Genomic DNA, 27,057 nt, shown 5'->3' with positions numbered 1-27,057 from the left:
AAAGTCACACAGCCACATGGCTGAAGAACCAGGACAAGCACCTGGGTTCATGGCCGAGTGTCACCTTGACCACAAGATGACATCAGGGAAAGAAGTTTCGAGATATGCTGGAACTTTCTGAGCAGAAGTGGAGGAAAGACCAGGCGAGCACAGAAAACAGGCCAGAGGCCATGAAAAGGTTTTTCGAGAACTGAGGTGTGTGCCAAGGTTAAGGAAAGGGCAGGCTTTATGTGCTAAAAATTTCCACCTGGTTCTTTTATTTTTAACACTTATTCTATCTTATGGTGCTTGCATACCTTTCCTTATTTCTCTGGCATGTGTCTAATGTTTATTTAAAATTCTGGGTGTGAGCTGGGGTGCAGCTCAGTGGAACAGCGATCTGACACCTGGTTGTGGTCATCCCGGCCTGGCTGTAGGTGGGCAGGGCAGGCCTTGCACACCTGGCTCCTAAAACCTCCATCGAGGGAGGGGAAACTTCAGGGCCCCCCTCCCACCCTTCCAGACCATCCCAGAGGGAGGAGAGAGCCAGTGTCAGGAAAGCTGGGCAACACAAGGAAAGTGGGCCGTTCCTGGGAGCTGGATGGCTTTCACACCCAAGTGCATAGTGTGGGAGGAGGGCAAGGCGTGATCCTTCAGCAGCTTTGAGCTCTCCTCTCCCCTCTTTACACTAAGCTGCTCCAGCCCTCTGTGTAACCCCACCGCCCTGGGATAACTGAGATAAAGACTCTCAATGGATCGACGGTCCAGGCAGGTGCCACAAGCACCCACCAAGGTAGAATCAGGACAGCACAACAGGAAATGAGGGGAACCATGGTCATTCCATACCGCTTCCCTTCTAAACCCCAAGACTGGAGAATTCCAACCAGAGCAGGTATCTCTTCCCCTCCTCCCCCTCCTTGGGGCAGGAAAATAGGCCCCATGCTGTGGACTGGGCAGGGATGAGTGAGTTCGAAACATGCATCCCTAGCCTGGCCCTGCCCTCTCCTTGGGCTCTCTGGGGCTTGAGACACCATGGGGACAGCAGAGCTGAGCTCTGGGGCACACGCTCCCAAGTTCAAGAACAGTTAGGATGACTTCTGAAGAGAAACCACTGTGTGAGAATGGAGGCAAAGGAATGAGGACAGGCTGGGCATGGTGGTGCACACCTATAACCCCAACACTTGGGAGGCCGAGGCAGCAGGATTGCTGGGAGTTCAAGGCCAACCTGGGCTACATAAGTGAGTTCAAGGCCAGCCTGCACTACACAGCAAGACCCTGTCTCAAAAAACAAAAACACATCAAAAAATTTTTAAAAAATAAAAGGAAAGGTATCAGTGATGCAGAATGGCATGTAAGTGTTCAAAGACCCCTGTGGAAATAGTCTATAAGAAAAATCAGTGGAAATTACCAACAGGCAGAATAAACTAGAGAGGATTCAGCTGTGGAAGTATGAAATAGGGAAGCAGGCTATCAACTGGATGGAACCTCCAGGAGGGAGAAAAACAGGATTTAAAAACAAAAGAAAGAAAGCTAGAACAGCAAGCCAGTCTTACTCCATAAGATAAACCATCAACCTAGTTGTAAAGGAATAGTAAGCGTCTCTAAACAAACAAACAAAGCACACATAAGAGTTATCATCATGATAGGCAGAGTACCAACTCCATAAAAGCAAAAAATGAGAGGCTGGAATCCATGAAAATTGATCTCACTAAAGACTAGGGGTGTGGCTCGTGGTGGAATTATTTGCCTAGCATGGTAATGCCCTGGATTCAACCATTCAAATGCTGAAGGGAAAAGATGGAAGGAAGGAAGGAAGGAAGGAAGGAAGGAAGGAAGGAAGGAAGAGAGAGAGAGAAAGGAAGGAAGAAAGTTATATCCACCTGAAGGCTCATACATAAATATTCAAAGATGCTTTGCTTGTAACACTCCCAAGTTGGACAGTTTAAATGTCCAGTAACAGATGAGTGGACCAGCAATGGTGCTATATTGATGTACAGAATATGATCCAGCAGCACAAAGGGATGAGCTACACTTGCCACAAAAACTGAATCACAAAAACATGATTAAGTGTTGGGCTGGGAGTGCAGAGGTAGAAAGTGTGCTTAGCATGCACAAGGCTGGATTTAAACCCCAGCACCGAAGACATGAAAGGTAAAAGAATCAGAGCACAAGAGTACAAACCATATGACTCTACTGATACAAAACTGCAGAAGAGACCAATGTATATTCTAACACACAAAACAGGAGATGCAGGAGAGAAAAACCAATCAATGGAGGAGTTATTTTAAAAAAGGAAGATCACCTTGGAACTAAAATATGATGGTAGATTTCAGTTTGAAAGGGCACTAAGTAAGCTGGACATGGCGGCTCACGCCTGTAGTCCCAGCACTCGGGAGGCTGAGGTGGGAGGATCATTGCGAGTTCGAGACCAGCCTGGGCTACAAAGTGAGCTCAAGGCCAGCCTGAACTGCATAGCGAGACCCTGTCTCAAAAAAATAAAGGTCACTAAATATACCAGACAAGATAAAGGAAAAGCTCACACTTAGATAAATTACAGTGATTATTAAAAGGCAACAAAACATTCTAAATGTTGAGAACAAAACAGATAACTTATAAAAGGGATAAATATCAAATTGAATCGACCAAAGTGCCAAAGAGAGGCAAAGAGAAGTAATTTTATACCCAGCTAAACTGTCCCTCAAATGTACGTGGAAAACAAGCCACAGCATTCAAAGACCCAGGTTTGTTTAAAAACACAGCCCTCTGCCCACACAAAAAATCCACTCGGCCGACACTATTCATGTAGTAGAAAGCCCACAGTCAGTACAGAAGAATCTCTGTAGCCTGAGCAAATAAATTAATAAAGTTTAATTTAAAAAGAACTAAGATAAAAGGAAAGAACAAGAAGAATACATAGTGTACCTTTAAGGACTCAGAACCAAAACATCTGGACACGCTGAATGAGATGTCACGGGGGTCGCGGGGCCTGTGGGTAAAGAATGTGGGAGGCCAGGAACAGGGAGGTGCAGAGACAGTGAGAAAATGCATTTTTGTCCTTTTTCTTCCAGGAAAAGTCATGGGTTACTTTCAAGTAATAAAGCATTAGAAAAGAGGCAGAAAAATGAGCACAAATTGAAATAAAAATATCCCTAAACACATTCTTTTCAGGAACATGCACACGTTTTTAAAAAATTGATCACATACAAGGCCAAAAAGCAAATCTCACATTCAAAAAAAAATAGATTTTTACATAACCCACATTCTGTGACCACGGAGCAATTAAGTTAGAAGTTAAGTTTTTAAAAGGACATATCATTATAGATACGAGGAAACAGAACTTTTGCAGAAGGGAAGGGAATCAAGCAATGGAGGAAGGGGGGGATGAGGAGAGAGAAGGGATGAAGAGAGACCTGAGCCAGGTGTGGTGGTGCAGGCCTGGAATCCCAGCGCTTGGGAGGCGGAGGCAAGTGGATCACTGCAAGTTCAAAGCCAGCCTGGACTACACAGTGAGTTCAAGGCAGCCTGACCTGCATAGTGAAAACTTGTCTCAAAGAAAGAAACAAAGAGACAGAAGAGAGAAAGTACATGCAACTAACTCCTCAGGAGGAATAGAATCATGCTACCATGGACTGACAAAAAGTATCCTAAGTAACTCATAGATCAAAGAACATTCATAGTAGAAATTTAAAATTATTTAGACCTGAAAGGTAACGGACACCTTATTTATCAAAAATTGTGTAAGACTGCAAAGAAAAGTTAACGATTAATGTGATAAGTGACCAGTTTAGACACCAAACAGAAATCAATGCGAGTAAGGAGGTTATGAAGAGCAGAAATCAACAAAAGAGAAAAAGAAAACATTCCACTGAGAAGATCAAAGCCACCTGCTGGTCCCTTAGACCTGCGACAACACGAAAGGGTTTACAGTTATTATGTAAATGATGAATACAATAATAAGATGCTATAAATGATCTTGTCAATAAATTTTAAAATATAGATTAAACATATATTCCTAAAACTATAAACTACCTCAACTGCCAAAAAAAAGACATAAAGAACCTGAATAAAGAAATTAAAGCAGAAGTTAAAATCTTTCCACAAAGAAAACGGGCTAAAGTGATTTTACAGGTAAATTGTACCTACCTTCAAGAAACAAATTATCCCAATTTTATCCAGACTTTTGCAGATAACAACAAAAGGAAAATTACCTCTAATTCGGGGCTGGGGATTTAGCTCAGTGGCATTAGTGCCTGCGTGGCAAGCGCAAGGTCGTGAGTTCAATCCCTGGTACAGTAGAGAGCCAGGCGTGGTGGCTCACGCCTGTAATCTCAGCACTCGAGAGGCTGAGGTGGGAGGATCGTTGTGAGTTCGAGACCAGCCTGGGCTACAAAGTGAGCTCAAGGTCAGCCTGAACTGCATAGCGAGACCCCACCTCAAAAAGACAAAAAAAAAAAACCCTCTAATTCTATGAGGCCATTGTCACTGTAATACCAAAGCTGTAGCACAACCTGATATAAACTTCTAATCATGCTAGCAGAGCATAGCCAAGTATACGCATAATAAGCATAATGAGTTTCTCCTCATCATGTGAGGGACAAGGTTTAATATTAGATAATCTCTTATGTAATTATCTACATCAACAGATTTTAGGAGAAAAACCATATAATCACTTGAAGAGACTGTACATTTTAAGGCATTTAATACAGTTCAACTCAAATTAAGATTTAAAAAAACATTTAATAAATTTGAGTAGGAGTTTCTCTAATTTAAAAAAATTATTTAAAAAGTCTTCAAAATTTTTGGCATATTCTAAAGAGAGAAACATTAGAACATTTGCTCTAAAATAAAAAATGAGGTAAAGCTATCTAGTCCCATGATTTCCATTTAACATTGTAGTAGCAGTCCCAGGTGACGCAAAAAGAAAACAAGGTTAAAAGAATACAGATTTAAAAAACAAAACAGAACTACGTTCTGATGGGAGGTTGAGGCGAGAGGATCACAAATTTGAGCTCAACCCAGGTTAAGTAAGTGGCTTTGTGAGGCTCTGTCTAAAAAAAGAAGTTGGCCATGGTGGCACATGCCTGTAATCCCAGCACTCAAGAGGCTGAGTCAGGAGGATCCTTGTGAGGGCGAGACCAGCCTGGGCTATGAAGTGAACTCAAAGATGGCCTGAGCTGCCTGGTGAGACCCTGTCTCAAAAAGACAAAATATAAATAAATAAATAAATAAATAAATAAATATTTAATTTAATTTAATAAAAACAAAGAAGGATGCTTGGGATGTTGCTCAGTAAAGCCTCAGTACTGCAAAAAACAAAGAAAAATTAATATTATTTGTAACTGATTACCCACATAGTTTCTACAAAGAATTGCAAACACTTTAGAAAGCTGTCTCAATAAGATCAAAAAGTAGCCAAGCATATTGCCACACACAATCTAAGCACTCCAGGAGGCTAACGCAAGAGTACTGCAAGTTTAAACCCATTCTGGGCACTTCAGCAATACCTTATATCAGAATAATAAGCAAATATATAAGGCTGAGAGGAAGCTCTGCGTTTCCTCGATCCAATACTGAAAAAAAAAATCAATTGCATTTCTCATTTCTCTTTAGCAACAACTGAAAAACAAGAAAACATAGGTATATAAATGGGGAAAGGTTAAACTGGATCTCTGTTTATGCCTTACACAAAATTCAGTGAAGATCTTACCTGTGAAAAAAACATTTAAACATTGAGTAGAAACTACAGGTAAATAACTCTCTGACTTTGGAGTACAGTAGGCTTAGAAAGTTCCATGACATTTAAAAATTGCTAAATCTGGTACATGCCTGTAATCCCAGCACTTAGGAGGCTGAGGCAGGAGGATCACTGCAAGTTTGAGGCCAGCCTGAGCTAAAAGTGAGCTCAAGACAGCCTGAACTGCATAGCAAGACCCTGTCTCAAAAAGACAAAAAAATTTTGCTAAATTACATTATATCAAATCTTAAGTTCTGGCTTATCCAAAACATAAGTAGACTAAAGAATATAAATAACTTTAGCTCAGCAGCCTAAGCACCTGCCTTTCAAGCAGGCAGTCGTGAGTTCAATCCCTGGTACTGGAAAAAAGAAAAACAAAAAAGAATATAAATAACTATTGCAAAGCAATGAACAAAAGTCAGAAAGGGACCAATAGAAAAGTGGACAAAGGGCATCTAAAAGTAGATTTGTAAATACTTTCATACACACCTTTTATACACTTATTCATCTTAATTGGTGACTGGGGAATTGTACTTCAAACCTACAGTAAGAAATCACTGCAATCATTTGATCTACTGCATACTGTTATAGTTTGTGTCTGGATGCCCCCCACACCCCTCAAGTCTCATGTGATCATGGGGGACCGAATTTTCAGAGTCAGGTAAATTAGAGTTTGTCATTGATTCATGGTCTAATGGGATTTAGCACGTGAGTGCTACACTGCCCTAAGACAGGCATGTTATATACAATGTAAAGGAGGGAAAGAAGTTGGCTCCTCCCTTGTTGCTTCTGGTATCTTCTACCACTGTGAAAGTTGTCCCCCTATCATGTGCTACCCTGCCTTGGGGCCAACATTATGGACTGAAACCTCTACAAACTGTGAGTTAAATACACCTTCCCTCCTCTAACTTGTGGGCGTTGGGTACTTTGTTTCAACTAGAGAAAAGTAACTAAGACAACTGTGGAAGACACAAGGAAACTGCTGCTTACACATGCTCCTCAGGGTGTAAGCAGCTACAATGATTTGAGAAAGCAATCTGGGGTTTATCTTGTAACACTGAACAAATTTTCACATACTTCTGCCCCAACAATTCCCTTGTATGTATGTATCAAGAGAACACTTCAGTCCCCAAGCCTGAGAAAGCATGTAGGTGTATACTAAAGCATCTTTTCTATACTAGCAAAAATCTTGGAATCACTGAACACCATCAGTGAAAAAATGAGCATGAGGTGTGGCTCAGTGGTGAGCACTTGCTTAGCATGGGCAAGGCCCTGGGTTCTCCCGCCAGTACTGTACCAGCACTGCAAAAGACAAACAACACAAACAGAAACATTGTGACACAGTGACCAAACGGAATATTATACAGCAAGAAAGAAAGAACACACATGCAACCATATGAATTAATCTTAGAAATGAAAGAGCACACCAAAAAAGCAACTTCTAATAAATTGCATAAAGCATATTTTTTCATAAACTGAAGAATATATTCTGAACATACACATAGTACATATACACGTGATTTTAAATACCATTCAAAAAAAGTATAAGGAATGAGAAACACCTCACAGGTGATATGTATCTCCATATATGATACAAATATTTTTTTCCTTTTTTTTTTTTTTTATCGGTACCGGGGATTGAACTCACGACTGCCTGCTTGCAAGGCAGGCGCTTATGCCGCTGAGCTAAATCCCCAGCCCTTTTTTTTCACTTTTTTTTTATCATATGATACGAATATTGACAAAAACAAAATTTGAAAAGCACTAATCAAAACAAAAACATAAGGAATGAGTACCCCAGTTCAGGATGGTGGACCCATATCCTGAGAGATGGGAGCGAGAGATGAGACGGCTCAGAGGAGTCTATAAACTACTACCCATGTTACAGTTCTGGGATGGGATGATGGTTCAGGGATGTTCTGAATTTATTTATTTTTGTGGTACTGGAGATTGAACCCAGAGCCTTTGTGCTGAGCTACATCCCTGGCCCATTTTTATTATTTTTATTTTGAGACAAGGTCTCAATAAATCACTAAGTTACCCAGCCTGGGCTCGAACTGACAGTCCTACTTCAGCCCCCCACCCTGAGTGCAGGAATTACAGGCTTGTACCATCACGATGGACTTGAAGTTATTTTTAATAATAAAAAAGATGGAGCTATTTATGGACCAGGAAGAGTGCTTGAAATGGGATCCTGATGGATCCCACATTAATAAAATAACAGAAGAAAACAAAAACACACAGCTAAGACCTACACTGTGCCCAGCACCATAAAAGTGCTTCCATGAATCACAGCTTCCTGGATCTTTAGCAGTCTCACCACCTAGAATCCGCGGCTGCCCCCTCCCGATCTGAGTCAGCTGGCCAGGATCAATCACGTGAAATCCAGGTCTCCAGGACCCCCAGCCAGGCCCCTGCTGGACTGAGACTGGAAAGTCTCACTGGAAAGAGACGGGCTGCGGGTGAGCACACCTCAGTCTAGCGGTCACCATCCTGCCGCTGCCCGGTGTGACTTTCCACTCTGGGCTCTGCCATCCCTTGTGTACCCCAATGGGACCACAGCAGTGAGCCACCCCGACTCCCACCCCCAGCCATTCTTGCTCCAGCTGTCCTGCAGGGTCATCCAGCCCCCGGAGGCCCTCTGCTCCGCTCTCCAGGCAGGCTCTGCGCCCCCTCCGTTCCTTGGGGTCAGATTCTCCACTCCCTGATCCTGTACACCAGGCCGCCAGGCCTAGCTTCCTCCACTCCTGTCCATGCTCTGCACGAGCCTCCCCACACACACACACACCAGTGTCTGAACCAAAGTTCACGACTGTCTTGTCTGTCTCTTCCAGGACGATAAAATATCAGAGAGACCAGGACTTCATGTTGCTCATCCCTGAAACCCAGCACCTGCAACCATCCCTACGGAACAAGGAGGCTCAGGAAATATTTATTTGTTGGGGAAAAGCAACAAAAGCTTCCTCCCCTGAAACCCTTGGCAGTCACTGTGCCTCGGGTGGAAATAGATGGCTTCTGGTGCTTTACTTCATCCTGTCCCGCAAGCACTCTGCAGGGCTCTGTCCCTGACATCAGAAGCTCTTTGAGTCATCTGTGAATTCCAGCACCTAGCTCTGGGCCTAGGAGGCTGCTGGCTGAAGGAACATTTTGCTGATTCAATCGATGAATGAATGAGAGAATTGCATCCGGCACTCACCTTTCCCTCTTCTGGACTCTGCTTCTTCCTTTCTCTGTCCTCACAGGCACCAAGACACTGGTCCCCAGGGGAGCCACCAGGAAAGGCCACCCCAGCAGGAATTTCCTGGCTCAGAGACACATCCTCCTTCCCACTCCAGGAGGTAAGGGGACAAAGCCCAAGGCGAGGCTGCTCCAGTCACAGAAGTTAAGTCTGGGGCCTGTCAGGCACAGCCAACAGAGCTGGTGCTTTCTCTGAAGTTTGGCCCTGGGATGGGAAGAGCTTATCACAGGGTGCCAGGCAGCGGGGACTCACACAGGGAGCCCTGGGGGGGGTGGGGGAGACTGCTCCCCAGGAGGAAAGGATTTGTTTCCTTTCCCTGAGGGGGTCAGCCAGCAGGGAGCTGCTCTGAAGGAGGAAATCTGAAAGCCTGGAGATTCCCCACCCCAGGAAGACTGGAAGTTGAGAGAGAAGCTCTGGAGGGTCAAGCCTGAGGCCAGAGCCCTGGACTGAGGCTGAGCTGGTCCCCTACTAAGGTCCCTCAGTTAGCAGCAACCATGGCCAGGATAATTACACTGGCCTCACTCTGACCCTGGCTCTGGAGACACCAGGTCGGCTCTGCTGTGGCCCCCATGCTTCCTCCAGGAATCACGGGAACGGATTAGCCCTGCGCACCAGCTCGGTGGGCCGAGCCCCAGTGACGCCCCTGCCACATCGCAGTTGATTCCTGCTCTTGGCCCGACTCCTGCCTAGCCTGTGCCCTTGCCCCCCATATACACCAAATAGGCTTCTGGAAGAACCAGCGGGTTCAAAAAGAGTTTACATCTGGCCTGCAGAGATTTATCTAATATTTATTAAATGATCATGGCCCCAGACTCTGGAGCCAGACTGCCCACGTTCAACCCTGGATAATCACTTGGGGGCTGCATGACGTGGCGGCGTCCCTTCCTGTCCTCTGTAAACATAGCACCTACCCTTTGCAGAGGGGTCAGAGGCCACACAAGAAAAGACATGTGAAACAGCCTTCCGGAGGCTGTACTATGCATGGAGCTTGGGTGATGAACAGCACCTACCATTCCCAGTCAACAGGTTAAGGCCGAGGGAGGAGCCAGGCCTGGATCTGATCTGGCCTGGGAGTGAGGGAGGAGAGGTTCCAGGCTCTGGATTCCAATGTCAGTGCCCCAGGGGCTCCAGGACCTGGGCAGGTGCTGTGTGTTATAGCTAGGTATTCTCCCAAATCCTCACACACTCGCAGATGGGGTTTGGGAGGGGACTAGATCCTGGGATGTGATTCTCATTGGTGGATTAGTCCCCTGATGAGTGATGTTAGGAGCTGAAGCTCCGTTGGAGAAGGTGGGTCCCTGTGGGTGTGGCCTGGGTCTCTCTCCCCCCACCTCTCTTGATCTCTCTCTGCTTCCTCCCACCATGCCATGAGCTCTTTCTCCTCACCATGCCCCTCTGCCACGCAGTCAGGGCTGACAGGAGAGCTCAGTGAGCAACTGTTAATGCACTCGGGCCATGACGGCTACATGGCACCAGCCCACGGTGGACTGAACGCTCTACGAACTAGGAGCCAAAATAAACCTTTCCTTGTCTAAGTTGTTTGTGTTGAGTGCTGTGTCAGGAACAAGAAAGTTACCTACGATAGCAAGTCACTAACCTGACCCAGGCTAATCTCTGCTTCCTTGTAATTACACGGTCTCTGCTCAGAGCCATGCAGCTCTCCCCGATCTTGGAGGGCTGTAGACCAGGTCCTATCGGCCAGGGTAGAATCAGAATTAGGAAGCTGAAACAGGCTGGGGCTGCCCCAGGCAGAGGGAGGTGACAGATGGTCTCCCTTCCTAGAATCCTCTCTCTGGGTGCAGCCTCAAGATGTGATGGGGGGGGCCCAAAGGAGATAGAGAGAAGTCCCTCCCCGCCATGATTATGCAACCCCCATGTGAGTCTGTACACCAGAATGCTTACCAAGGGCCAGCCCAGCAGGACACCAGGAAGCTTCCTGAGTCCCAGAGGAGGTAGCTGGGTGCACACCCAGGTCCACCACTTACTAACCATTCCTGGGACAATGAGCACATAGTCAAGCCTGGCTCTCCACCCATGTGCAGGAAGCATGACGATAGCACCTACCTCCCAGGGCAGACAGGAGAGCTCGGTGAGCAATTGTTAATGCACACGGGCCATGACAGCTATAGCAATGCTCAGGGCCCTGTCCTTTCCTGTCTGCCGCCTCCCCTGCTTTGCCGTGGCCGATGGGACTCCCTCCTGCAGCTTATACACAGGGCACTACTGCTGTCTGTTGCTCAGATGACAGTCACAAGACCCAGCATGTGCTCCATGCCGGACAGGGCATGTTACATTCTTGGCGATGTTTCACAGTCCGAGGTGACATGACCACTTAGCTCACCGGTTCATGTCCCTGTGTGTTCTGACTCCCACATCTGGGGAAGGGCTCTGGGTTACAGGAAGAGGACTTGGCAGGGGTCCCATATGACACTACTTGGGACACCTGTGTCCTGGGAGATATTGAAAATTTGCAACTGTGCAACCTACAGGACACGTACTTAACCCTCTGAGTCTCAGGTGCAAAGAGTTTATGGGGTTACTTTAAGGTTCCATGAGTTCATGAATAAGAAATAGCTTTAAAAATTGAAAAGTAGCTGGTGGGGTGCACACCTTAATCTCAGCATGAAGACTGCAAGAGTGAGTCCAGCCTGGGCAACTCAATAACTTAGTACGATCATGTCTCAAAAATTAAAATAATGATAATAAAAAGGATCGGGGATGCAGATCAGTATCAAGGCTCTGGGTTGGATCCCCAGTACCACCACCACCTCCCTAAAAACCCTGGAAAGTGCTATAGTTGCCTGGAATTGGAGGCTGGTGTGTTAAAATACTGGTCCAGGGTCTCATGGCTGATTAAAACAGGACATGGGATGGCTCTATCCAATTTTTGTGTTTGGGGTACCAGGAATTGAACTCAGGACCTCACGATTGCCAGACATGCTTTTGTGCCACTGAGCACGTACCCTGCCTGGACTGATATTCAGTTTATTGGGGTAGACTCAGCCTCACCTTGGCTGAGACAACACCCCTGCCCCGGCTCTCCTTGGCAATCTGTTCAGGCTCAGGAAACCAGCAGGAATCCGCGTGACCGGGCCTCTGAGCCTGTTTTCTAACCTTAAAAACAGCTGCAGTGCTGTCCCATGTGAACAGGGGGATGCTCTCACCTGGGAGTGCAAGCAGTGTACACCACACGCTGGCACACGTGGAGCCCTGCATTTCACCCCAGCGCAAAGCCCAGGAAGGCTCTGCCAATGGCAGGTCACAGTCACAACTGAGAAATGGCAAAGGGGCCCGAGGCAGAGCAAGCCAGAGCAAGGGTGAGTTAGACAGACGAGAGTTCAAACTGCAGTCCCTCCACTTAGCAGCTGTGGAGACACAGGCGACACACCGCACCCAAAAACAGGGCTGAGAGGGGATTAGCCGGTGAATAGACACAAAGCTAGCAGACAGACGGGCTGGGTGCAAACACACAGCAAATGTTGATCACTGCTATTGCTGTTATTATTCCTACGCTGGGTGTTATGACCAAGAGGGAGGAGGGGGAAGCCCCACTCTTTCTATAAAAGCCTGAAACCAGCCTCTTCCTTGTCACTGTTAACTAAGCTGGGCAGGGACTAGACTCAAAAGCCAGTTCCCCACTGAGACGGTTGTTCTCACCCACACAAGAGGCAAGTCCTGGCACAAACTAGGACAGGGTTCCTCTAGCTTTCCGGACCAGGAAGGCTCAGAATTGTGTGACACTGACCTAAACACCTCCCAGGACTGTCCCCTCTCCTCTCCTCATCTGCACAGTGACTAAAGCTGATCCCTTTCAGGGAAGGCCTTTCATCTTACAGTGCTAACTAGCTGCTAATAGCTGCCTGGAACACCATATTGTATTTGGAAGACCTTTCAAAGGGAAATAATCAGTGGTTGATTATTGATGTCTGGCATGGGTGTAGGATGAGAGTGACAGAATGCATATCAACAATGTGCCACCTGTGAACCGGGAAGTCCTGTGGCATTGTTGCCTCACTCACACAAGCAACAGTTGTTGGGGCAGGAAAACCACAAGCCCAAGGGAGGAAAGGGAACTTCCACAAGGTCACACACCTTGAAATGGTAGGACTGGAACTGAGACCCAGGTAACCTCTGGATACCTGAGACTGCTTCCTGCTAGGGCTGTCACTACCACTAGAATTGGCATTGTCCAGGCCGAGACCCACTGTCTGGGAGAACAGATATCACTGCCCACAAGGCCTCCTCCTCTTGAGACTCCTACTCCCTCATCATGAACTTCAGAGAAAAATGGTTCAAACTGAAAACAACGCATAAAGCCAAACAGAGTACAGATGTTAATCTGGGCAAGAGAGCATACGACCTACATTAGGGTCTCACCTGCACTTCCAGCTGTGTGACCTTGAGAAAGTTACTCAACTTCTCTGAGGTTCTGTTTTCTCCTTTATAAAGTGGAAAGAATAAGCCAGGCGCGGTGGTATATGTATATAATCCAAGCACTCGGGAGGCTGAGGCAGGAGGACTGTTAAGAGTTCAAGACCAGCCGGGGCTATAAAGTGAGCTTGAGGCCAGCCTGAACTGTATAATGAGACCCTGTTTCAAAAATACAAAAAATAAATGAAATAGGAAAATGGAAAGAATATCAAGTTAAGCAAAATAAGATACTTCCGAGCAATTAGCTCAGTTTCTAGCACACAGTAAGCCCTTGCAAGTTAATTATAATGATGAGTCAACAAGAAAACAGCAACAATGAAACAGTTTTATTTTTTTAAAAAGCTCAAATGATTAAGACAAAGGTTTGAACATGTTGAGAATAGCCCTGTTTATTTTTAATATCTTGATATGTTAACTGATCTGAACTACAAATTACTGCACGAGTGTTTCAAAACAAACAAGGAATTTCTAGGAAGACAGCTGATGTCAATCATGTCACAGAGAAGGAAGCAGCCTTGAGCTACGGGATGGGCAGACGTGTGCTTCTCATTCCCTAGCTGGGGGAGCCTGTGCCTCAGTTTCCCCATCTGCAATGTGTGGTTAATAGCACCTGCCACGGGGCTGCCATAGAACAGAGTGAGGACATCAGGTGAGGCCCTCAACCCCACACCCAGCAGATTGATGCACCTTGGGTGAGGGGGGATGAGTTGGTGGCACTTGGTGAGACTCAGAAAATGGAACAGCACAGCAAATCCTCCGGAGGACTGGGGAGGGGACTGGGACTCAGCATCAACCCAGATGCTTCCTTCCCAGACTGCTGACAGGCAAGGATCACTCCTTGTAATAAGAGACAGACAAGTCCCAGTGGGGTCAGGCAGAGGGACAAAGAGACAGATGATCCCCAGAGACGCCAAGCCTGCAGCAGCTCAGGGACAATCAGCAAAAGGCCCAGGGGATTCTAGGACAGCGATCTGAAGCCTCACCTTAACAACGGGCATCGGTGACAGAGAAGGCAACAAAGGGACCTGATGTAAGTCACAGGGCGCTGGCAGGTATGTGGAGCCCTGAGTTTGACCCTCAGCACCAACAAACAAACAAAGCCAGAGGATATAGAGCCTTATAAAGCTGTGTTTATGGTTTTCAAATAAAAGCAATTTGCTTTGGCCACTTACACACTTCTTTAAAGCCCATGAAATGTTTGCTGAGCTCTGTCCAGTAGCTTGCAGACCCAGCCAGGTGGACTTCACTCCCCTGAGCCACAAAGTCAGTGACTGAGACGTGGTAGGAGGAGCAAGTATCTCAGAACAGGCGAGGATGGAGAGAGGCCACGGCTTAGGGGGCTTGGAGTCTCGCTGCAGGGACCCTGGGGTTTTATCCCCCAGAAACAGCCTTCCAGCCTCACTCTCCATGGTCCTGGGCAGAGTGACAGAGGAGAAGGTGAAGCCCCGGTGTCCACCACCATCTGAACCTTAGCTTCCTCGGTCACAAAGCAGCAGAGGATGGAGGTGCCCCAGGGCCAGGACCCAGTGTCCCTGGCAAAATGGCATCTCCCACTCTGCACAAAGAACCTCTCCACAGACATAAAAAGCAGGTGCTCTGAGGTTACTGTCAGGGACTGAGATTCCTGTGTTCACCCTGTGCCCCAAAGTGGTTTATTCTGGAGACTATGTAGACACCCACACCTTGGCAGCTTCTTCCATAATGCAGTGTTTAACCACTAGGCTTCATGATCACAGGGAGGGATTCTAAGATGCACACCAAGACCACAGCAGTGTCCAGTTCCAGGCAGGCCTTTTGCTCAGCATCACGGACTGATGACTGGTCATCTCCAAAAGTCTCAAGCCCTCGGCCTGTCCTCCTGGTGCCTACCTTCCCACGCCAACCTCCTATACTCAGTCACATAAGACTTGAGGACACTTTCACGGTCTGGCAGCATCAAGCCAGAATCTGCAGGTGATGCCAGTGGGAGGGCGCATGGTAGGGGCTGTGGTAAAGTGGATGGAGCAGCTGCCACCCTGCCCTGGCATTGTGGCCAGCCGAGGACGGGGCCCCATAGTGCCACATCTCCTGATCTTTCTACAGAAGCCAGAAACCCATGGTTTTATGTAAAATAAAACTGCCTGGCTTAACACCAGCCACTGAACTGAAGTTTTTATATCACAAGCGGATCTTGATCCGTTCCCCCACTCCAGGTAACTCTGGAGGCAGAGTGTGACTAATCTGCCATTGGTCAGCACACAGTAGGTCGCACATGCCTGGGGCCCTGTGGACTCAATTAGATTCATTCCAAGTCAGGGAAATCCCATCTCCCTCAACAATTTTTTGTTGTTGTTCTTCTAGGGATTGAACCCAGATACTTTGCACTTAACTATATCCCACTCTATTTTTATTTTGAGATAGGCGCTCACTAAATCACTCAATTGTCCAGTCTGGGCTCAAACTTCCTGTCCTCCTGCCTCAGCCTCACAGAGCGCGGGGATTACAGACGTGTACCACCACGCCAAGGTTCCTCCTGCTCTTTAGAGACCTTGGTTTACAGGATGAGGAAACTCGGGGCTGGGGATTTAGCTCAGCGGCATAAGCACCTGCCTTGCAAGCAGACAGTCGGAGTTCGATCCCTGGTACCGATAAAAACGAAAAAGACAAAAAAAAAAAAAAAAAAAAGGATGAGGAAACTGAGGCCCACAGACAGGAAGTGACACAGGTAATGCATCACAGCTCAAGGATTTAAGCCAACTCACACCAAATGCATCCTCCCTTGAACATTTTCTTTGCAAAAATGAGATATACCAAGGACATGCTGCAGAAATGGCCCACGCTAAACTCAGGGGTGGTTCCCTGGGAAAGGGCATGGTGCCCAGAGGCAGGAGGTGGATTTCTTGCCTTAAACTGGGTGCCCCTGGGCAGGCCCTTTCCCCCACCCCCAGGCCTCAGTCTCCCTGTCTAAAAGATGCCAGCTGGCAGCGCCAGCGAGCAAAGGCTTCCCTGCCAGCTCGGAAACTCGAAGCCTCTATGAGGTCTTCCCTCCAGCCAGGACTCCGTGGTCTCGGCTGAATGTAAAATAGTAATAATAATAATAATGGCAGGGCAACTCCACACCAGCCAGGAAAGAACACTACAATTTTTCATGAAACCTGACTCCTGGTTACTGGAATTCAGAAAGAACAGCGGTGATATTTGGGGCAACTTAACCACCAACCTACAGTTAAACAAACACACATCTGGTTTAACTTCTTCATCTCCTCCCCCTACCCCATCCTCATCTCAGGTTTTATCCCTTTCATTTGAGCAGTCAAATTAAATGCAAACAATTGATTTCATGCCACAGTGGGGCTGAGAGGTTCAGCATGGAAAACTCGAAGAGGGAGCTTTTTTGGGAGCGATTACAAAATGTTGTGGGGGGGGGCAGAAAAATATGGAGAGGGTTTTTTGCACAGTGAGCATTGCAGAAGGATACTGAGGGTGCTCAGAGAGGCAGAGTGACTGGCCTCAGATCACACAGCAGGGGATTTGGATTCTTAAACCAGTGATTCCCCTGCTGTCTAGGTCTTTGCAACTTAAGCAGTCTTCACTCTGGTCCTCTGGCACCTGTGAAAACTCCCCACTGGGAATGTTTACTTTTTCTTTTTTTTTTTTTTGGATGTTTACTTTTCAAGAACAATCAGCACAGATGAAGAAGCTGGAAATTGGGAGACCACTTATGATCTTGCTGCCTGTTAGGCAACCCTGCAAAGTATGTGTCATTAACCCATATTACAGATGAGGAAACTGAGGTTCAGAGAGCAAAGTGATCTGTTCGGGGTCACACAGCAGCATTGGGAAGGAAGTTCCAATCCATCTCCCCCAACTGTACTTGTACTTTAAAAAGTTAAGACATCTCCACAAAGGGGAGTGGAGAGAAAAACCACACCAAAAAACAACCAACCCACCGCAAGGCCCAGCCCCAGCCTGCCAGTGACGGTGACCACGTCATGGTGGGAAGCTGAGTTAGCATTCCTGCGGCCACTTGGGGATCTCTGAGTGCTTGTTCACAGCCCAGCTTGCTCGTGCTCCCTGCAAAGTCCCCTTTGAGCGCTAGGTTTTCTATTAACAGTCCCAGTCGGCCCCATTTCAAGGTGACAGCACCAAGCTCTGCTGCTGGATTCTGCCCCCTGCTTTAAAGGCCTCAGGTCCAGAGATGGGTCAATGTGGAAATCACTACACTTGCAATCCCAGATCCCTGGGCCCCAGTCCCAGCTCCCAGGTAGCATGTGCGTCCTTGGACAAGTTCCTTCCTCTCTCCACGCAACCTGAGGGTCACATCTAGCCCGTACAGAATGTTGGGTATGTAAGTCACAGAGCAGAACAGGATGGAGTTTGGTCCAGAGCCAGGACACAGCGAGGCCCTAGAAGACTCGCAGAGACAACAGCTCCAGGGCTGTTCCCAGCTGGACCTCTGGGATCCCAGCCCAGGCTGCGTCTAGGATGGTAAGAGGAGGCATGTGAGTATGCGCAGGCCAGCTGTGTGCCACCCCATCATCACACAGCCCATCAGGGAGTGGGCAGGCCCAGGCGAAGGTGGGTGACCAGGTCACAGAGCCCAGAGGCAGTGACACAACCCTGCACACAGAAAAGCGTGGCACTTTCGGCTGAGAGCGCAGTTGCGGACAGCCAGCATCTTCTTATGCACTGACGCCAGCTGAACCCTTTGCACCCCGAGATTCTAAGTGCCTTTGAAGCCTTACTCATAGTGACTTCACCAGCTTTAAAGAGGAATTGAGGCGGAGAGGGAACAGAACCTGCACCTGGCCATGCAGCTAGGCTGCCCCTTAAGAGTCAAACATCGACAAACCAGTCTCGCATGTGTTTCCCAGCTTTCTTTCTTTCCTGGTGAGTTGCTTCCCTTCAATTGTACGTCAGTTTTGACATTCAACTTTCAAAGCCTGAAAAAGTTTGCTAAACCAATGTCTGCCCTTCGATGGCAGCTTTTATGTGTTTACCTTGCTTCAAGCTTGCGGTGCCCAGGAAAGAGCTCAGCACAAAGCAAGAGGCCTAGCCACTGGGTGGACAGTGTGTGTGTGTGTGTGTGTGTGTGTTTGTGTGTGTGTGTGTGTGTGCGTGCGTGTGTGTGTGTGTGTGTGTGCGTGTGTGTGTGTGAGAGTCAGGAGGATCGAAAATTCACTCCAGCCTGAGCAACTCAGCAAGATCCTGTGTCAAAATACAATAGTAAGAAGTGGGCTGGGATGATGTAGCTCAGTGCAAAGGCCCTGGGTTCAACCTCCAGTGAAAGAAAGAAAGAAAGAAAGACAAAGAGTCAGGGCTGAAGCTTAGTGCTTCCTGGGTTCAATCCCCTATAATAAATAAAAATGGGTAAAGCAGTTGCCTAGCAAGCATGTAAGGCACTGGGTTCAAGTCCCAGAATAAAAAGCCCTGATGCCTAATAGATATATGTGGATTGGAGGTACTTTTTTTTCTCTGTCTTCAGCTCAGTTATTGCTCCTGCTGGGGCAGCCCTGTCTCACTCCATCAGTTGGGGGAGGGGCTTCTCTTACTCAGGGAATTCAGAAGCTCAGGGCGCAGACTAAAGCTCTAGAGAGCTGGTCTGGGGGGCACACGGTCTCGGGGCACAGTGAGAAAAAGCGTGCAGGAGAATCCCAGGCTCAGCCCCGTCTCCTGGGTAGAGGAGAATGGGAGGTTAGGGTGGTGGGGTTTGGAGTCTAGTTCAGATCCTGATCTCACCACTTGTTTAAATTCTCGAGGCCTCAGTTTCCCCAATTATAAAATGAGCTGATACGTGCCAGGTGTCGGCACAGGCCCTGGCACACGGTAGGGAAATTAATAATCAAGTACTGTCAACTTCCCTGATGTGAGCAGCCAACCGGCCCCCCTGGCAGGATGGGCCTACCTGAGGGTCCCCTCAGCAGGATGGGCCTACCTGAGGGTCCCCTCAGCAGGATGGGCATACCTGAGGGTCCCCCCCCCCCGCAGGATGGGCCTACCTGAGGGTCCCCCTGGCAGGATGGGCCTACCTGAGGGTCCCCCCCCCTGCAGGATGGGCCTACCTGAGGGGTCGGTTCCCACACACACCCAGAATCATTTGTAAAGGCTCCTCCCCAACCCAGGATATTGGAGAAGGATCCTAAGGGACAATGTGGGGCCAAGAATGAGGCTTCCCCAGTCTGGAGCCTTTCCTGACCACGCCTTAATCCTTTCTTATCAGGACTGGGCGGGCATCAGCAGGAACTGCTGACCTTCCAGGTGCACAGCCCACAGCGGTGGCAGGAGCCGTGGCTTCGCAGGCTCCAGAGTTTTGCCCTTGGCTGCGATGCACCCTGTCTCCCAAGACACCTGCACTCGGCTCCCCCCACCCATCCTCGCCTTACCCTCTTCTGAGCTGTGGGTCTCTGGCCACAACTACTTTAGCTGACCTGGGGGTTGTTGGGTGGGGGCCACAGGAGGGCGCCAGTTCCAGCTGGGGGTCGAGGGGCACCGGGCACAAGTACCCAGCCAGTGAGTGGTAAAGGAACCCAGCACCGCCAAGCGGTCCCGTTAGCTGCAGGCTTCGCCGCTCCAAGTTCAGCCTGCAGCCGGCCGGGAGCCTCGGTGCGCGCGAGGACAAGTGGCCGGGGCGGTGTGGGGACGCGGAGGGCCCCCTGCTCAGCCGTTTGCCTTCAATGCCGCCGCCATCCCGGGGGCAGAGGAGGATGCAGGGACCGACCACGTAGGCTGGGGTCCCGGGGGGGCAGGGGACAGCGTCCGTCCTTACCTGCGCGGAACTCGCGGCGAGGGTCGGGGCTGCACAAGTGGCGTGCGCGCGGTGAGCTCGGGGAGCGGGGTCCGGGCGCGAAGTGGCGGGAGAGCGACGCGGCCCGGGCCACCTCCCCCGCCGCTTTATAAAGGCGGCCCGGGCCCGAGCTGCCCGCAGCCCGCCCCGCCTCGCGCCGCCCCGCCCCCGGCCGAAGCCCCGAGCCCCGCCGTGGGTCGTGCGGCGCGGCCAGGGCGCCCCCTGCCGGGGAGCGGTGGGGTGCCGGGCAGACGGGGTGCTCCTGCGCCGCGGCCCCGCGTGGCCCGGCCCCGGGTGGGATCGGCCCGTCGGATGCCGGGGCGCAGCCCTGCGCTCTCCCCGCGGGCTCGCGCTGCGCTCCGGGCCTCGGTGTGCGCCCCTTGGGTCTCTTTGTGTCTTTGTCCTGTCTTGCTTGCGCCTTTCTCTGAGTGTCTGTCTGCCCATCTGGCTTTCTCTGGGTCTGTGCCTCTCTCCATGTCTGTCACTGCGTGTCCCTGATTCCCTTTTTCTTCTTCGTCTTCCCAGGGGGAGCAAAGAGAGGACCCCCTAACCCCAACAGGAGCAGTGTTCCCCCTCCCAGTCCTCAGAGAAGGAAGCTGTGACTGCTGGGCCAGAGCCTCAGGACACACCTCCGAGTGCTACAGCCGGGGCAGGCCTTCCCAGGCAGTGGAGACCGAAAGCTCAGGTTCAAAACTCTGCTCTGGATGCTTTGACCAAGTCACCTGACCTCTGTGGAATGCCTGCACCTCTTTAACTGGCCAGCGCCATCTCTCCTGGCTTCTTCCTTGCCTCTTGGGGCGAATCCAAGGAGACTGTTTGAAATGGGCACAGTAAACTAAAATGTTAGATAAATGGAGGAACTGGAGATTCTGTGTGCCCTAAGGCCCGGCCCACTCCCAGAGGACCACCACCCACTTTTTTCCTCTGAGGACCAGATACTTTGAATTCTGTCGATTCCCTGCTAAGAAATCTCAGGCCTGTTTCAATGCGTGGGAATATTTGAAGCTCGGCCTCCTGAAAGGACGGTCAGCTTAGGCCCTTGGGAACAACTCTTGCCTCAAATCCACGACAGCCAGAGAGCTGAGGACAGCAACTGTGAATCCTCCTGAGACCTGTCTTCCTTGGTATCTATGACCCATGATGGCTGCAACCTTTTCCCTAAAGGTCATAAACAGGTGACCAAAGACAGAATAGAGAGGAGGTGGCATGCTACAGGTCCAGTTCCAACCCAGAATTCCTTCTTACTGCATGACAAGCTCGGGGCTAGAAACCTTGCACACATTACCTCCCAACGAGTCCATTTTACAGATGAGAAAACTGAAGCCCTGAGACAGTACATATGGTTCATTATAGTAAGGTGAGAGTCACAACAGAAGCCTGGTGCTCAAACCCAAAAATGTATGCATTTATTTTTTGTTTCTTGGTGTACATTTGTAATTGATCATAGTTATTTATAGAAGTGGTATCCAGTTTTTCCTTTAGAAATAAGTTAATGTTTCTGAAAAGTGAGTTCAAGTTGAGCAAACACTGTTAATTATTATAGCAAGTCATGGGGTGCGTTATCTGTATATATCAGTTTACTAGAGAAACAGATAGAACACAACATATATAAATGTATAAGAAATTACAAGATTACTCACCACAGTCAGCCAGAGTCAGCTAAAGAAGTGTGCAGAGGGCGTCTGCATGCTGAAGGTTGAGGGTCCAGCCTGAGGTCTAGAGCAGTGTCCCTCAAAAGTTCAGGTGACCAATGGTTTTGCAATTGAACACTTAGGAATCTACAACTGCAGACTGAAGAGTCCCAGGTGGAAGCAGAACAGGCCACCAGAAGCCAGGAGACAAAGTTCGAGCTGAAAGCACAGACTAGAGCTCCTCTGAAGAATCAGTGACCCATCCAGTCCTTCCTCTGATCTGCCTTTTATTGTATGCAGGCTACCTGCCCTGAGGGAGGGGGCCCTTTACAAAGTAAGGACTCTGGCCCCTGCTAAGTCAGTTAAGACTTCTGCACTTCTCAAATTGACACAAAGATCAACATTTATAGCGTTAAGCCTGTCCTCTACACCCCAGGATGTTTGCTGCTGAGTCACTTAGTTAAGCTTCTAGATTCCTCAAGTTAACACAAAGTATCAACCCTTACAGCGCAGGAAGTGGAATGAGGCTTAAGCAAGGCCACACTCTAGGAGAAACTGAGCCAGGTGCATGGAAGGCTCTCAGTGAGGGTTTCAGGACTCCTGTCAACATCCCTAAGCCAGGAGCAACCCCAGGCATGGAAATCTGCCTCCTGGGACCTGTACAGAGGCTGCTGGCTGAACCCCAAGGAGTCAGACACCTCCATCCACCCATCACAGGTCCCCAGTACCTGCCCCTAACATCTGCACTCCCCAAGGGAAGGTTATGAGCACTTACCGTTGGGCTCCAGAGCCGACCTGGATCCCCTGAGTCTCAGCAATTTGCCTCCCAAGCACCCTCAATTTAGGGAGCCAAGAGCTTCCATCCCTGACATCTCCCTTGCTCATACCCTTTGTCCCTCAAGAATTCAACTGGATGAGGTCACCCTGCAGCAGTGCACTGGCCCTGCTCCCTGCTCTGTGCTGGCTAAAGGCTGGTGAGCTGAACACTCCCCCTGTCTGGGTGCAGGTCCCCTCCGGCTGGGTGGACTGGACAGTCTCTAAAGGCAGCCCTGACTCCTAGCTGGTAGAAGGCGGCCTCTTCCATAAAAGACTTCTCACCATCTGCAGACATGTTGTCCCTGCCCCACCATTTCCCCCAGGTGAAAGAAACAGCCAATCTGAAGTCCTGGTTCTCCAAGCTCCCATGGCTCCCAGAGCAGTGATCCCGTTGGATTCCCACAAAGGTCCTGTAAGGCAGGCAAGCAGCTGTCCAGTCCCCACAGGGGCCAGGAAACCCAAGGCCAGATGTCTGCTACTGAAAGGTCAGGGTCAGAGCTGGGGTTGGAAGCCGGGCCTGCTGATTCCACAGCTCTTCCTACTCATCTTATTTCATATTAATTCAAGGCAGCAGCCCCCATTATTTCACATTAATCCAGGGCACGCAGCAGCTCCCTGCCTCGAACTGGGCCTGAGGTGCGCTGGGCATTAGAAGCTGAGAGAGAGCCCAGGAGCCCGGGAGCAGGGTGGGGTGGTCCGACCAAGTGGACAGGATTGAGCAAGAAAGAAGGGAGAAAGGTAACAAAAGCCCCAGGGCTGTTTACGGTGAGCTAAGAGGCGGTAGCTGGGGCTGGGCCCAGCTGAGGGGAAAGGGCCTGAAGTCTAGGCAGAAATTCAAATGGGCAGCAATCTGGACACTTGTGTCTATTGTGACGTTAGGCTTGAGGGATTATTGTTTTCCACAAGCCCGGGCCTAACCAGAATTTCAGCCATTTGATTTCCAGGGCCACACTCAACTCCATAAGCAAAGGCACCAGCAGGGGTGAGATGGGAGGGATCCCTGGTGATCAGCATGGGGACCTTTGATCTCACTTTACAGATGAAGAAACTGAGGCACACACAAGCTGTCATGGCTGGGCATTTCCTTTATACCCACAAGCTGGGTACAAAGCTCCTCCCAGTAAGCCCTCATCCGCTCCTCCATGAAACTCAGCCCATACCCTGGCCAGCCCAGGCCTTCACATCAGGAACCTCTCAGGGCAGGTTTAGCAACTTCATTCATTCAAGCAAGATTTATGTGCACAGTGGTGCCAGACATTGTTCTGGGAACTGGGGAGCCAAGGGAACACGACAGAGGGGTCTATCCTCAGGGAGCTGACCTCCTGGTTAGGGAGCAAACAGGAACAATAATGTTATGCCTAAATAGATTACACAGTAACTTGGAGATGATGTGGGTACATTCAAGACCTAGAGCAGATAAGGGGACAGGCCAGCTGAAGGGGGCAAAAGGGGTGAGGGGCACTAAACAGGGCTAGCAGGTAAAGACTGCCGGAAGTGAGGGAGCCTGCCAGACAGCTGGGGATAAGGAGCTTTAGAATGCAGGTTACAGGTTTCCCGTCTAAACTCCAGAGCAGTGGGTGACGAGGACCAGCCCCAGCCCTCAGCCAGGCCTGAGCTTCATTCACCCTCTAATCATTCTTTTTTTTATCGGTGCCAGGGATCGAACTCAAGACTGCCTGCTTGCAAGGCAGGCGCTTATGCCAGAGCTAAATCCTCAGCCCCTACCCTCTAATCCTGGGCAGCCAGCCTCCTAACCTTATCTCTAGCCAACCCATTGTTTAGACCTTGTCCCATTTTAATTCTCTGTCACAGGGGAAGTGGGAGGGGGGAGGGGGAGGAGAAGGAAAAGGGAAGGGGAGGGGAGGGGAAGGGAGAGGAGGGAGGTGAGGAAAAGGGAGAGGAGGGAGAGGAGGAGAGGGAGGGAGGGGAGGGAGAGGGGGGAGGGGAGGGGAGGGAGGGGGAGGGGAGGGAGGTGAAGGAAAGGGAGGGGAGGGAGAGAAGGGGAGGGGAGGGAGGGGGAGGTGAGGGAGGGGAGAGAAAGAAAGAGGAGATTTACTTGAAGGACACAAGTCTTCAAATTGAGCCACAAGAGCCCAACCTCCACGGGAAGCTCCCTAACCCCATTATCACAATGACTGGATTTAAGCCAAACCTCCCTGGGGTCCCTCAAATAGAAAAGGAGCTGAGAAGACAATTTACCACACACACACACACACACACACACACACACACACACACACACGCACACACGCACACACACACACACACACACCAGCTTTAGGATTTAGACCAGTTCTCTCACTCTCTTCTTTTAGACAGGGTCTCACCATGTAGCTCAGGCTGGCCTTAAAATCCCTATGTAACCCAGACTAGCCTCAAACTCATAGCAATCCTCCTGCCTCAGCCTTCCAAGTGCTGTGGTCACAGGCATGTACCATCAAGCCTATTGGCTCACTCTCCTACGTCTATGGAGGGTTTTATACTTGCCAAAGCACTTCAAAGTAAATAATAAATAAAAATATTTTATATATGCATATTGCAATTTTTTTTTTTGAGACAGGGTTTCACTATGCTGTTCAGGCTGGCCTTGAACTCATTTTGTAGCCCAGGCTGGCCTCAACCCATAGCAATCCTCCTGCCTCAGCCTCCCACGTGCTATGATTACAGGCATGCCCACCATTCCTGGCATGAACCCAATGTTTTTAAAATATGTAAATCATCTGTGTTCGGGCAAGAAAGTTAAAAGCAAAAAGAGAAAGTAAAATATTCACCACCCTCTTATCATCCTGACTCCCTCATCAGCCCATTTAATACTTTGATGTGTATCTTTCCAAGTATAATATGAAAACAAACTTTAAAAGAATAGTATCACAGGATATATATTGAGGCCCCTTTTTATTTTACACAATCCTGTCCAGAATTTGGGTACATCATCTAAATACTCTGGCTAAGTGGTTTTTAGAGTCCCCATTTCACAGATGATGATGTAGAAGCTTGAAGGTCACACCAAGGGCAGCCAGCACCTAGCTCCTGGCACAGGCTACCCCCCAAGGTTAGAGAAAGGAGGTGCCAGCAAGTGCTTTCTGGAAGGTGACAGTGACCATGGCCACACTTCCAAGATGGCCCAGTCTTCCATTAGGGCGTTACAGAGGTCTCTGGGGACCCAGAGTAAAACCAGTAGGTTTAATGTTTACCATCCCAAGTGCAGGGTCCTAGAAACCCAGGGACTCTGGACTCCACCCCTGCCTCCTGGACAGGGGGCAGAGGACACTCGCTCCTCCTCTTCAACCGCCAGCCACCTCCTCCAGCCGAGTCTTCAGTGTGGCTGCACTCTTAGAGGGAGTGAGGCCAAGCCCTCACCTCCCAAAAGCTCCCACTGAAAAGGCTGTAGTGAGGGGCACGGCTCAGTCAGGCTGCCTGGGTTCCAAAGTGGCTCCATTACCTACTGTAAGCAAGTGAACCTGTCTGTGCCTCAGTGTCTGCATCTGTAAAGTGGGAGTGAAAACACGTCACAGAGTTGCTGAGGGCTTTAAATGAAATAATACCTGCATATCCTTAGAATATGTGGCTCATATATACATTTTCAATAAATATCAGCTATCACTGGTATTATTTCATTAGGTATCTATGTTAATAAAGTTTTGGGCTGAAGTAATAAAAAATGTCATTCCTTCCAGACTAACAAGGAAGGAAATTTTGTTGTTGTTAGTACTGTATGCAGTGTCATCCCTCCCCCACCCCCCACTAAATTCTGACACTGGGTTTCGCTAAATCACTAAATTTTCCAGGCTGGCTTGAACGTGAGATCCTCCTGCCTCAACCTCCCAGAGTACTGGGATTCTCAGAGTGCTGGGATTCCCAGCGTGTGCCACCAAACCCAGCTACAGAGAAACTCTTTTTTTAAAAAAGTGTTTGTTAATGATAGTCATAGCTCCCGCAGGAACTGGAAACAGGCTTTTGACCAATCACCAGTCCAGACATTTTCAGCCTGCTGTATCTTCTCTCCACACTGGCTTTGGTCTTCTCAGTCTGCGCAGCAGAACTGGGATCCCCTATAGCTCCCCCAAGCAAAGGCTGCGTGGCTTTGGAATGCCATAGGGGAGAGAACTGGATTGGCCCAGCTGAGTCACATGCCTGCAGCTGGTCCAATCAACTACGGTTGGGGGCGGGACCATGCACTGCCAACATGGCCGCTAGCAGAGAAGAGAGAACTGGCCCTCAATGGAGTGAGAGGCCAATGGCGGTGAGATTCAGTGAGCCTACTTCCTTCTGTCACAAACTACTTTTCCTCTTTTGTTTTCCAACTGGGAAGACACACGCTCATTTGTCACGCTACCATGCAGCTGATTGTACCACGTTCCCCAAGTTGTTCCCAACTCAAAAAGAGGAGCTGGAAGCCAGGCATGGTGATGCATATCCATAATCCCAGCACTGTGGGAGGCTGAGGCCGGAGCATGGCAAGTTC

At 49.1% G+C, this 27,057-nt stretch overlaps 1 protein-coding gene across 6 annotated transcripts in view; it reads right to left on the bottom strand.

Annotated features, from left to right (window-relative positions):
- Alpl (alkaline phosphatase, biomineralization associated) overlaps positions 1 to 22,039 on the bottom strand; it is a 52,377-nt gene extending 30,338 nt beyond the window's left edge. For 2 of the 6 annotated variants that reach the window (XM_063235704.1, XM_013154059.3), the window contains exon 1: positions 21,786 to 22,039. The gene's annotated coding sequence lies outside the window, so the exon portion shown is untranslated. Of the gene's footprint in view, positions 1 to 8,909; positions 9,106 to 13,328; positions 13,542 to 20,127; positions 20,283 to 21,785 lie in introns of those variants that run through there. The other 4 variants (XM_063235703.1, XM_003471348.5, XM_013154060.3 and 1 more) reach the window with 4 other exon arrangements.
- Positions 22,040 to 27,057: the final 5,018 nt, after the last annotated feature.

Source organism: Cavia porcellus, unplaced genomic scaffold (genome assembly GCF_034190915.1).
Source record: "Cavia porcellus strain 051 isolate PalLab524CR breed Dunkin Hartley unplaced genomic scaffold, mCavPor4.1 scaffold_25, whole genome shotgun sequence".
Lineage (NCBI taxonomy): Eukaryota > Metazoa > Chordata > Mammalia > Rodentia > Caviidae > Cavia > Cavia porcellus.
The sequence above is the reverse complement of the archived record's forward strand: the minus strand, read 5'-3'. Positions and strand labels throughout refer to the sequence as shown.